This window comes from Macaca mulatta, chromosome 15, assembly GCF_049350105.2.
Source record: "Macaca mulatta isolate MMU2019108-1 chromosome 15, T2T-MMU8v2.0, whole genome shotgun sequence".
Classification (NCBI taxonomy): Eukaryota; Metazoa; Chordata; class Mammalia; order Primates; family Cercopithecidae; genus Macaca; species Macaca mulatta.
In genome coordinates, this window is record NC_133420.1 from 12,282,776 (window position 1) to 12,293,663 (window position 10,888).

A 10,888-nucleotide genomic window follows, 5' to 3' on the forward strand; every position below is an offset into this window, starting at 1 on the left:
TGTATCATTGATGGGCACGAGATATCCTCTTAACATGTGATCCAGCAATTGTACTCCAGTATTTATCCAAAAGAGTTGAAAACTTGTGTTCACAGAAAATCCTGCACATGGACATTTATAGAAGCTTTATTCATAATTGCTCAAACTTGGACGCAACGAAGAAACCAAAATGTTCTTCACTAGGTGAGTGGATAACTAACTTGTGATATATCCAGACAATGGAATATTCTTTAGCACTGAAAAGAAGTGAGCTATCAAGCCATGAAAAGACACGTAGGAACTTTAAACATGCACAGCTACACAAAAGAGGCCCATCAGAAAAGACTAAATACTGTAAGCTTCCAACTAAAGGACATTTCGAAAAAGGCCCGACTATGGTGTGAAAATATCCATGGTTCCCAAGTGTTGGGAAGAGGGAGAGATGAGGTTTTTAGGATTTTAGTGCAACTGCTCTGTACGATGCCATCATGGTGGATACATGTCATGACACATTTGTTCAAACCCATAGAACCAGCACCAAGACGGAGCCCTCATGTAAACTGTGGACTCTGGGTGACAATATGTCAACGTAGGTTCTTTAGTTGTTACAAATGCTCCCTCTGGGCAGGAGAGTTGTTAGTGGGGGAGGGTGTGCACGTGGGGGAAGAGAAGGCATATAGAAGGACTCTCTGCACCTTTCCCTCAATTTTTCTGTGAACGTGAAACTGCCTAAAAGAGAGTGTATTTTTTAAAAATAAAGGAAACAAATGGAAACAAAAAGTCCTCACAAAAATCAAATGAGAAAATGATCACACTGGGTGCTTCAGGTCAAAATGGAAGAACAAGGGCTGTATTTACCATCCCACCTGATGACTTTTTTCTCACTGCTTTTCAGCATTGTTCTGGAATCTAGTCAGTGCAATAAGGTAAGCTGAAATATATAAAATGCACTCTTATTAGAAAATAAGATGTAAAAGTATCTGTATCTGCAGGTGACATGATCACCTGTGTGGAAAATCTCCTGAAATCACAAAAAGCCACTAAAACTAATAATAAGAAGTTACTTACTAATAAGTGACTTTGGAAACTTTGCAAGATACAAGCTGAACACACAAGCAATATTTATGTCTTTATACACTGGCAAAGAAATAATTGGAAATGGAAATTAACAAAGCAATATTATTTATAGCACATCAAAACATGAAATACTTCAGACTAAATCTGACAAAAGATGTGTAAGATCTATACACTGAACAGCCCGCAGTGATGCAGAGATAACTAAATAAATGAAATTATATACTAAGTTCATGGATCAGCAGGCTCAATATTGTTAAGATGTCAGTTCTGCCCTTGTGGATCAGAGGTTTAATGCAATTCCAATCAAAATCCCAGCATGATTTTATTTTACTTTTTTATTTTATTTTTCAGTAGAAATGAACTAGCGGATTCCAAAATGTGTCTGGAAATTTAAAGAACCCAAAAGAGCTAAGACAACTTGGAAAAAAAGGTGGAGGACTTACCTGAACTATCAAGATAGTGTGGTATTGGTATAATAAGAGAAAACTGGGTTAATGAAACCTCCTAGAGGGTCTAGTAATAATCTCACAAACATGTTACATATACGTAGTGGATTTTTGAATAAAGGTTCAAAGACACTAAATTAGAGAAAGGACGATAATGATGATAGAAGGATTAAATACCATAGGCCAAAAAGAGAAAAAAGAGCTCCTGCTAAATATCTTCACATTGTTGATGTCACTCATGCAATTCAATTCACATTTTGCGTGTCTAAAAGTTGAACAGACCTCTTCATTCTCTTTCCCCAATTCACTCCACAGAGATGCTGGTGTCTTTCAGTGGAACTTGGAAGTTTGCTCTTCTTTTTAAAATGACTCTCATAGATACTGTTTATGCAAGAAGTTATGGGACTATAACTTACAAATACTGTTCTAAACCTTGGGATCACATATTCCCCTTTTTCTCTACTTATCGTTTCTAATCAGTTTCCCATTTCCTCTTTCTCCTTCATATTTACACTGCATTCCTTTTAGTTCAGGTTCTTGTTACCCCACTCGATTTCTTGATGTGGTCACCTGAATGTCCTTCGTGTTTCAGCCTCCTGGAATCCTTCCTTCATGACCCTGAAGAACTGCCCTCCAGACCCGCAGGTGTGACCCAGAATCAAGGATCTCAAAGCCAAGTGGGATCTGAGAGGCTATCTAGACCAATCCTCCATTACAGACGTATACCTTTTGATGACTTCACTTCAGAGCCCAAAATATTTGCACTGCAGGCAGAATCACCTAAATCACTTGATGCGATGTTCAGTCTTCCCGTGGTATTTTCCTATCTGCATCTCCCTACTTTGGGTCAGCCATTTCTCACTCATGACACGGAATCCTTCATTCACAACACATTATTCTTGTTCTCCACACACACTCATTTGTTTTCTGCCTGGGTTTTTTGTTACATTATTCCCTCTGCTGGAAATACCATTTTCCAAGATATGACTACAGAATTTTAACGTATTCCTCAGAATGATTCACATATCACATATTCTACCAAATGGCTGCAGATTCTGTCACCTCTTCTCTTATCCTACGGCAACCTGGAGAACGTTCTTCTCTTAGCCAATAGGATTAATCATGGTCCTTCTTTATCTTAACAATAGTTTAGCGGGACTGAGAACTGGGAAGTAGATTTTTCTCTCAGGGCTGAGAACTGTCTTAGTTTAGCAGATCTCTCTGGGGCTCCATTCTGGTTGTAGAAAAGCAACCCATAGGGCATGGTGGGGAGGAGAAGAAGGGGAAGTAAGCTGTGTTGCATGAAGATGGACAGTTGTGACCCTTACTCCGGGGTTGGGAGTTGAGGCCCCTAGGAAGGAGAAGCTGTAAGGATGAAGACGAGGCATAAAAAGTGATACAGGCCGGGTGTGGTGACTCACGCCTGTAATCCTAGCACTTTGGGAAGCCAACGTGGATGGATCACGAGGTCAAGAGTTCAAGACCAGTCTGACCAATATTGTGAAACCTGTCTCTTCCAAAAATACAAAAATGAGCTGGCTGTGGTGGCACATACCTGTAGTCCAGCTACTCGGGAGGCTGAGGCAGGAGAATCACTTGAACCTGGGAGATGGAGCTTGCAGTGAGCCAAGATCATGACACTGCACTCCAGCCTGAGTGACAGTGAGACTTCATCTCAAAAAAAAAAAAAAAAAAAAAGTGATGCATAGTAACAAGACTGCCTGAGGAGAAGAGGCAATCAGCAACCTTCTCCAGGGTGGGATGGCTGAAGACCCTTTAAGAACAAAGGTGTCTACTTTCCTTCTTTAGGTTGCTCTATCGTGATTTAATGAACCCTCCCAATCTACTGTATTCAGTATTTGGTATGAGTCAATTTAGGGGAATTCTAGAAAACATAGCTGGCTGTTATCATCAGGTTAATGTAGATTGGGAGGAAGGGAAAAACCCCAGGAGGCACGTAGGAAGGACAATACGTGAAAATAGAAACTTGAAGTCAGTTCACCCTTCAAACAAAATCCAGTTTCCAGAAGACATTGTCAGGGCTGCTGGGTCTTCTCATCTGAAGATGGGGGATTCCAGATAATTATTATACTTGAATCTCACAGGATGGGGTGATCACCACCAGCTCTCAAATGGGATGAGTTACAATATCTTCTATCAGGAGGCGGTAAATAAGAGGTTAGGTACACGTCTGTAGTCATCACAATTTTGTCAAGATTGCTCTTTTTACTTCCATGTCATAGATGGAGAGCCTGATGCTTGTGGAAGTGATTGGTTCAGGGTCTCACCATCAAAAGTGGCAGAGGAAAGATTCCAACATGTTTTAAAAGCTGCAAACTGAGCTGACTCCCATCCTTGCTGTCATACCGACTTTGAGATTTCAATCCTCCTGAAGGCAGGAAACTTATTCCATTTGCTTTTATACCCTCCATAACACTAGTGAGCAAGTTTTGCTCAAAGTAACATGGAATATTTTGCTGACTCAAGGGGAAAAAGTAAGAGACTTAAATGACACCATCACAAGTCAACATTCAAGGAACAGAGACATATTTAGCATTAGCTGTCTCAGTCAAATCAACATAAGCATGCACGTTTATCCTTTACATGGGGGTAAGACAGCAAACACAATTGAAAAAATGAGCCAAGTGTAAAACATTTGTCACAAAGGGATGGATTTAGACAGGAGAGCAGTGAAGTAGGTTATAAAATGGTCAGCATAATCCATTTTAAGGAATTATTAGCTGAAACATGCAAAGCATTTAGGATTTCTGGGAGAAGTGTACAAACACACCAAAGGTTTGTCCGACATTTTCTTCACTGCTTCTGTCTTTCCACAGGGCTGGAGATGATGTTGACCAACGGCCTTGGGAGGAGGGGTTGCAGCTGAGTCCACACCCTCTCAAACTCCTTCAGACTGTTTTTGTAGACTACTTTACCCTTAACAAATCCTAAGATTTACTCAATCAGTACAGCAGTCGTTGGCCAGAGTTCAAATTTCTGATTCGAAGGAATCTGCACTCTGCCTGCCAGGATCGACTATTAATGGCTTCGTCCGTAGAGGAGCTATGTCTTTGCTCACTATGGAATAGTATTGAGGCTTCGAAAGGGGTATTTTGCTGGTCACCTCCTGGTCATCCTTCTGCTCACCAAGAACAGATACTGTTCTCAGCCCCTTACATTGACAAGGTCCTTTAATTCTCACATAGCCCTTTCAGATAGATGTGACTATTACCCCCATTACAGAGGAGGAAATCAAGAGGCAGAGGACATAGGCGAATTGTCCCAGATCACAGAGCTGGCCACGGAGCTGGGACTTGCACCCGGCCAGCCTGGCTCCAGAGTTCCCTGCCCTCCTCCTGTACAGCACGTGTGACCTGCAGTAATCACCGCCCAAACAGGCAGGCACTGCGGATAGCCAAGCACACCTCTTCCGACTTCAGCACGGAGGACGGTTCGTTTTCATTCTGGTGTTCAGCTCAGTTAGGACTGTGTTTATCACCACAAGGACGCACAACCCAGAAACCTCAGTCACGTGACGTTGCCTTCTACGGTCATGGTTTTCTACTTTTTGGCCCCATTTTCCTGCCCACTTGGCCTGCTGGGACGTGAATGATACATTACTACTTCTACAGAATGCAGGTGAGCAGGTGGCATGGTAAGGTGGGTTATTGGACAAGATTTCCTGACAGCTGGAAGCTTGGGGGAGACCCGCGGTGGCCCCTTGTTATTCTTCCCTCTGGGGTCGAGCGTGAGTCCCTCCTCGCTGGTGCCAGGCGGTGTCACAGTTTTTAGCACCCCACAGCCAGGGCGGCTTCTCTGTCCAGCTCCCCCCGCCCCGCCCGGCTTTAGTGAGAGAAGTTCTCTGACTTGGGATTTTGCAGTCAGAAGAGTGATCATTACAATTTTCATTTTGAATATTGTGGCCCTGCTGGACTGCGGTGCAACAGGCTCTTTCATGAAGATTGGCAGAGATGCTAACGGCTAGGGCAGCAGGATCAACGGGAGCGAGGAGGACTCCTGGGATACAGCTCTTAGCTCCCCCCGGAGGGAGCCACAGAAATGTGAATCTGCTCTTCACATGGCCGTAGACTCTCCCGTGTCCTCCATGGAACCTGTGGAGGCAGCGTTAGGTGCTGGCCGTCTCCGGGGTGTGAGCTCAGTGAGCAAGAGAACATCTGCCCTCCCACCCCCATCTCCACAGCTGAGTCCTCTTGCAGTTTTGATTTTTAGAATGAACGCAGCAACCTGCCCCATTCTGCTGATGCTGCAAAAAGGAGCTGGAAAGGAACGTGCACAGCTTCTCCAGTCTTAGTATTTGTTACCTTGTAGTTTGGGAAACTTTGGCTTGAAACTTGGCTGCCCCAGTACAAGGATGTGCTGAGGATTCTACGATCCTGCTAGATTCTTCCAGGAGGTCAAGTTGAAAACGAGCTAGGTGCTCTCTCTGCCTCTGTCACTCTTTCTGTTTCTCTTTCTCTTGTCTGTGTCTGTCCCGTCTCCCGGTTCCTCTGTTCGCCTTTTCCTCTCTACTTCTCTCTCCATCCCTCCGTCCCTTGCTATTACTCCAAAGAATATTCTTGTTGAATTTGTTTCTCTATATCTTCTGCCTTTCCTTGGAATACATTCCTAAGAGTCTACTCATTGTGAAAAGCAAACGGCCTTTAGATGTTTTCCAAATCTAACAGATGGGTGTCCTTTCAGACAGAGCTTCATTTTACACTTTTATCAAGAAGCCCGGGGCTCCCTGCTCGCCATGCTGCAGTCGCCCTCAGGAGGTTCATGGAGAGCAGAGGGCTTGGGGGTACATTAAGGGGTGTCTTTTTTCCAATGTCCCGAAGGTGTACTCTGGGGAGGGGGCAGTTGAAGTAGGAAAGTGACATCAGCACTTCCTGTATGGCATGTGTTGGTCAAGTACAGTGTGCACCCGACCCCCGGACTGGCTCTAGGTGGGGACAAAGGACTTCAGTTATTACAGGGTGGGTTGGGCTGGTGGCTCCCCAGCTCTGGGGACAGATGCGTCATCTTTTGAAGCCAGGTAGCACCTGTCTGAGACTGCACAGCCCTCCTCACCTCTTCAGTTCCTGAAGGGAAAGACCCCAGGAGACTGAGGTGAAGAAAGCTCTTCCATTCTCAACTCACCCACCATTAGGGTTCTGCCCCCTCTATCCTCCAGCCCCCGAACCATGAAGTTCCCAGGGTCCCTGGCCAGTGACTTGCTGAAGCCTCCCTCTCCAGGACCTCTGGAAAGAGACACCCTACTCGAATGCGTGCTTCTCCAGGAATATTTGCTCTGGTAATAGCTGAGAATAAAAAGCCATCTCTAACAGTTTGATTGCAGGTGGGTGGCCCCGGGGCAAGTGACTTTGGGAAGATGGGGCTGGCTGGCGCCCTGTGTCCTGACTTTTCTTCTGAGCCTCTGCAAAACCACTTTTGAGAAAATCGGGGTGGGTACTCCTGGGTGGCATTTTCTTCTAAGTGAAAATCTGTGGAATTCCTGCGGTTGCAGGAGCTGGGGTTTTCTGTCACGACCTTGTGGGTTCAGGGGCTGCCCTTCTGTGTCCTGGCAGTGTGGCCTGGGGCCTGTTTCTTATCCAGACTTACCCAGACTCTTTTTATCCAGAAGAGTCAGGTGCCTGGCCAGTGAACTGCCCAACTCCAATTTGTATGTCGCTCGTATCGACCTAAAATGAAATTAAAATAATAAACTCTAAAACATCCCATTTCTGGCATTAAAGAGACCCAGGAAGGGAAGGCTTATGGCCGGCTTCTTCACAATCCAACTGTAGGTAGGGTAGCCGGATCCTGGCATCCGTATCTCCTGCTGGGTGAGGGTCACAGGATCTCAGCGCCCAGGTGAGGCAATGATGTTGAAAGACGCTTCAGAAGAACTGGGCCAGAACAGTGGAATCAAACGGAAAAGACTAAATGCAATCAGCTTGGGGAATGACCAGAGAGCGTCTGTTGGCCCAGCAAGGATTGAAAACAGATTGCCAGCAACAGGGCCATAGCAAAGCTCTCTCAGCACACCTGCCCCGGACCGTCAGCTGATGAGAGCTTGTGATTGTGCCATCCAAGGAGACGTAGCTATTTGGTCTTCAGCTGGTTCTGGGCACAGAGCGTCTAAGACCCTTGGAATCTTTCGAGTGGTCAGAGTGCCTTTGTGTAGTCGGGACAGGCCTGGGAGCTGGTGGCCCCTAGGCAGTTTCAGGGTGGGTCTGGGGTTCAGGAAGACCAAGGCAAGACTAGAGGGCTGGAGCTGTCAGTCTCCAAGCCAACCTCTGACCTGGAGGGAGAGGGCTGGAGATGAGTCAGTCCCCACTAGCCAAAGATGTCATCAACCATGTCTACAGTGACACCTCTAGAAAACCCTAAATGGTGGGGTTGGAGAGCGTGGGGCTTGGAGAGCTTGCAGGTTGGAGAAAACCTTGACATTCTGGGAGGGCAGCATTCCCACACTCCAGGGACAGAAGCCCTTGCACTTGGAACCCGCCCCCGCCCACCAGGCCTGGAGCAATGTACCTCTTCATCTGGCTGTTCACAGGTCCTTCATAACGAACTGGTGAGAGTAGGTAAAGGTGTTGCCCTGGGTGCCATGAGCCAGTCTGGCAACTTACTGACCTTAAGTAGAAGGACAGGGCAACCCCGATTTTTAGGTGGTCAGTCAGAAGCAAGGGAGGCCTGAAACTTGCCATTGGCGAAGCGGGGGCAGTCTCATGGGACTGAAACCTTGACCGTGATTTTTCCTGGTGCAGCACTATGTCCAATTTCATAGCTGAAACATCAATATTTCAACTGCTTTAACGTTAATGTGCAAGTTGTACTTAGGGGTGTAACATCTGCCATTTAGATTTGGGGAGGACCCTCAGAACCAACTTCCGGGCCACCTGCCACATGCACATCAGCAATGTGGTGCAACTTGAACTCTGCAAATCAAGCCACTAATGTCTTAGGGGAATCTGAACCTTCGATTTCATGCCCCGTGCAAGGTGAGTCCTTCCGTGAACACCCCTGGAGCACTTCGCACATGGTTCAGTGCTGATCAGTTCTCAATGATCTGTGCCACCAACACTTTGATGCTTTGAACAACAACGTCCTATATCCCCCTCCAACTGCAAGCTACAGATCTGATTAGCGAGCCAAGAGCCTCACGCTTCAGAGGGGTGGAGTGTGCATTAGTGACAGTTGAACTGTTTAGAAAGAGCCTGAAACAGCCGGCACCCCCTGGGCTGGAGTACAGGTGCCTAAATAGTGCAACAGCAGAAACATAAGCTAAACTCACAGGAAGAAAAATTCACATTAAAATTACACTGAAAGATTCTTCACCCATCATATTGGTAAAAATAAAAGTCAGGTAATAGGGCAGATAAGGGAGTGGAAAAAGAAGTGCTGCTGTTTACCGCTCAGCGGGGTGTATAGCCTCACAGGCTTCAAAAAGACAATCGTCATAAAAGCCACATCGGTAGTTCTCTTTGAAACAGAACTCCCACTTCGAGAACTGTTTCCATTTGCCACGAAGGGGTCACTCACCGCAGCAGCAAAAGAGGGAAAATCACCAAACAGGGCAGGCTCAAATAACCCTAGTGCTCCCACAACGTAGCACTGTGCCACCTCGAGAACAGCACGGAGCTCGTTACATGCTGACAAAGGACCCCAAGATATAAAATATGCGTGTGTAGGCAGTCTATCACATCTGTCATGTTTCTGTCAGTTTCTCACATCTATCATGATGTGAGAAAATCCCCAAACCCAGGGCAGAAAATTACACACAGGGTGGAGGGCGCACGCTTCTGTCCCACAGCCCCAGGTGCCTCTGACAGGGAGCATGGGAAGCTCGCGGTTGCTCTCACAGTCACAAAGGAGCGTTTCCATTGTGTCCTTCAGAACTTTTTGAAGATTTTACCATGAAGCTCCATTTATTTGAAAACTAAATATTAAAGAAAGGGAGCCAGGGGGCCTGGCCACAGCTGGGGGGCAGGGAGTGGGCTGGACACAGGGGCTGGAGGGCGTCCACAGGGAATCGGGTTAGTGAGGCAGAGGGAAGCCCAGGGCTGCCTTCATTTCTTTTATGCCAAACCGGGCGAACAGAAAGGCAAGAGCTTCTGGAGTGCCTGGCCCCAGTGCAGCTCACCATGAAGGGGCATGAGGGGTCTGCCTGTGTGAGACTCCACGGGGAGGGGACCCTGCTGAGACCCACCTGACCTGGCATTCTGCACCCGCTGCTGATGGTGGCAGCACTGCTCGCACAGGCATGGCTACCCTGCTGGGCTTGAGCCCACACCCCATGCCTGGAGGGCTCAGCAGGAGACACAGGCTCTGGGGTCCCCAGCTGAGAAAAGAGCCAGGTTCCCTTTCAGGGGCCAGAGAGCCAGGGGCTGATGCTGCCTGTGACCCCATGAGTTGAACGCCAGGTGTGTGCACCCTGAGAATGGTAAAGTGGCTTCTGGGAGGTGCCTGGGCACTCCTTGTGGGGCTGGTGGGAGGCACGGTGGGCCCTGCAGCTGGGTACTTCCTCACCCATCTGTGGAAAAGGTTTCTAAGACTTGGAAAAAGGGCTGTACGGCTGAAAACAGGCTTCATGGTCACACAGACTCACACTCCTTGGTTTTCACACGTATCTGCCATGGGGGCAGCCAAGCTTGGCTGTTCCCACTCTCACTGGTGCCTTAAGGTGATGGACGGGCACGTCCTCTGGGGCAGAGAAGGGAAGCTGCCCAAGCACCAGTGTGGACACTGCACTGGCCCAGAAGCCTTCCAGGGGAGAGGAGCCTGAGACCCCACTGTGCAAAGCTGCTCTTCCCCATCTTTTCCATCATTTCCCAGGAGAGGGAACACTGCCTCAAATGTCTGAAGCCTGACAAGGGCTTCAGAAGACTGGGAGTGAGGCTCGCAGCCAGAGGACGCACCACAGGAACGTAGGAACGTGGGAACGTAGGAACGTGAGAACACGGGAATGTGGGCTTTGGTGATGTGTGTTAGAAAAGCATTTAATAACCGGTTAATCTGTGCGGCTCGCAAGGCATACTCACCTCCAGGCATCACGAGGCCGACATCCTGCATGATGAGCACGGAGAGCTTCTCTTCCGAGTCCAAATGAATGACTCCATAGGTCAGCCCATGCATGGAGAGGACGCCCCTGCCCGGGGGCTGGTTACTGTCATCCGTGGGCCTGTAACGACAGTTTTTAACTTGAATATGCAGGGGCAGATAAGCCATCACAACCACAGCTGTGCAGTCAGCACACACGCGGCAGGCTGGGCACCCCTGGGAACAGTGCCGGCCACCCACGTGGCCGCATTAGGGGGTGCTCCTTCTGTTTATGAACGGCTGCTGGCGAGTCTACTGCTTCCGCCTCTACGTTCTCAGGGAATCTCAAGAATACCTGAAAA

General features: G+C 47.6%; 1 long non-coding RNA gene across 1 annotated transcript; it reads left to right on the forward strand.

Moving 5' to 3' along the window:
• The first annotated feature begins 2,021 nt into the window (after positions 1-2,021).
• Positions 2,022-8,303, forward strand: LOC144334840 (uncharacterized). Its single transcript, XR_013405082.1, has 2 exons — positions 2,022-2,147; positions 4,340-8,303. It is a non-coding gene; the product is annotated as an uncharacterized LOC144334840 (long non-coding RNA).
• Positions 8,304-10,888: the final 2,585 nt, after the last annotated feature.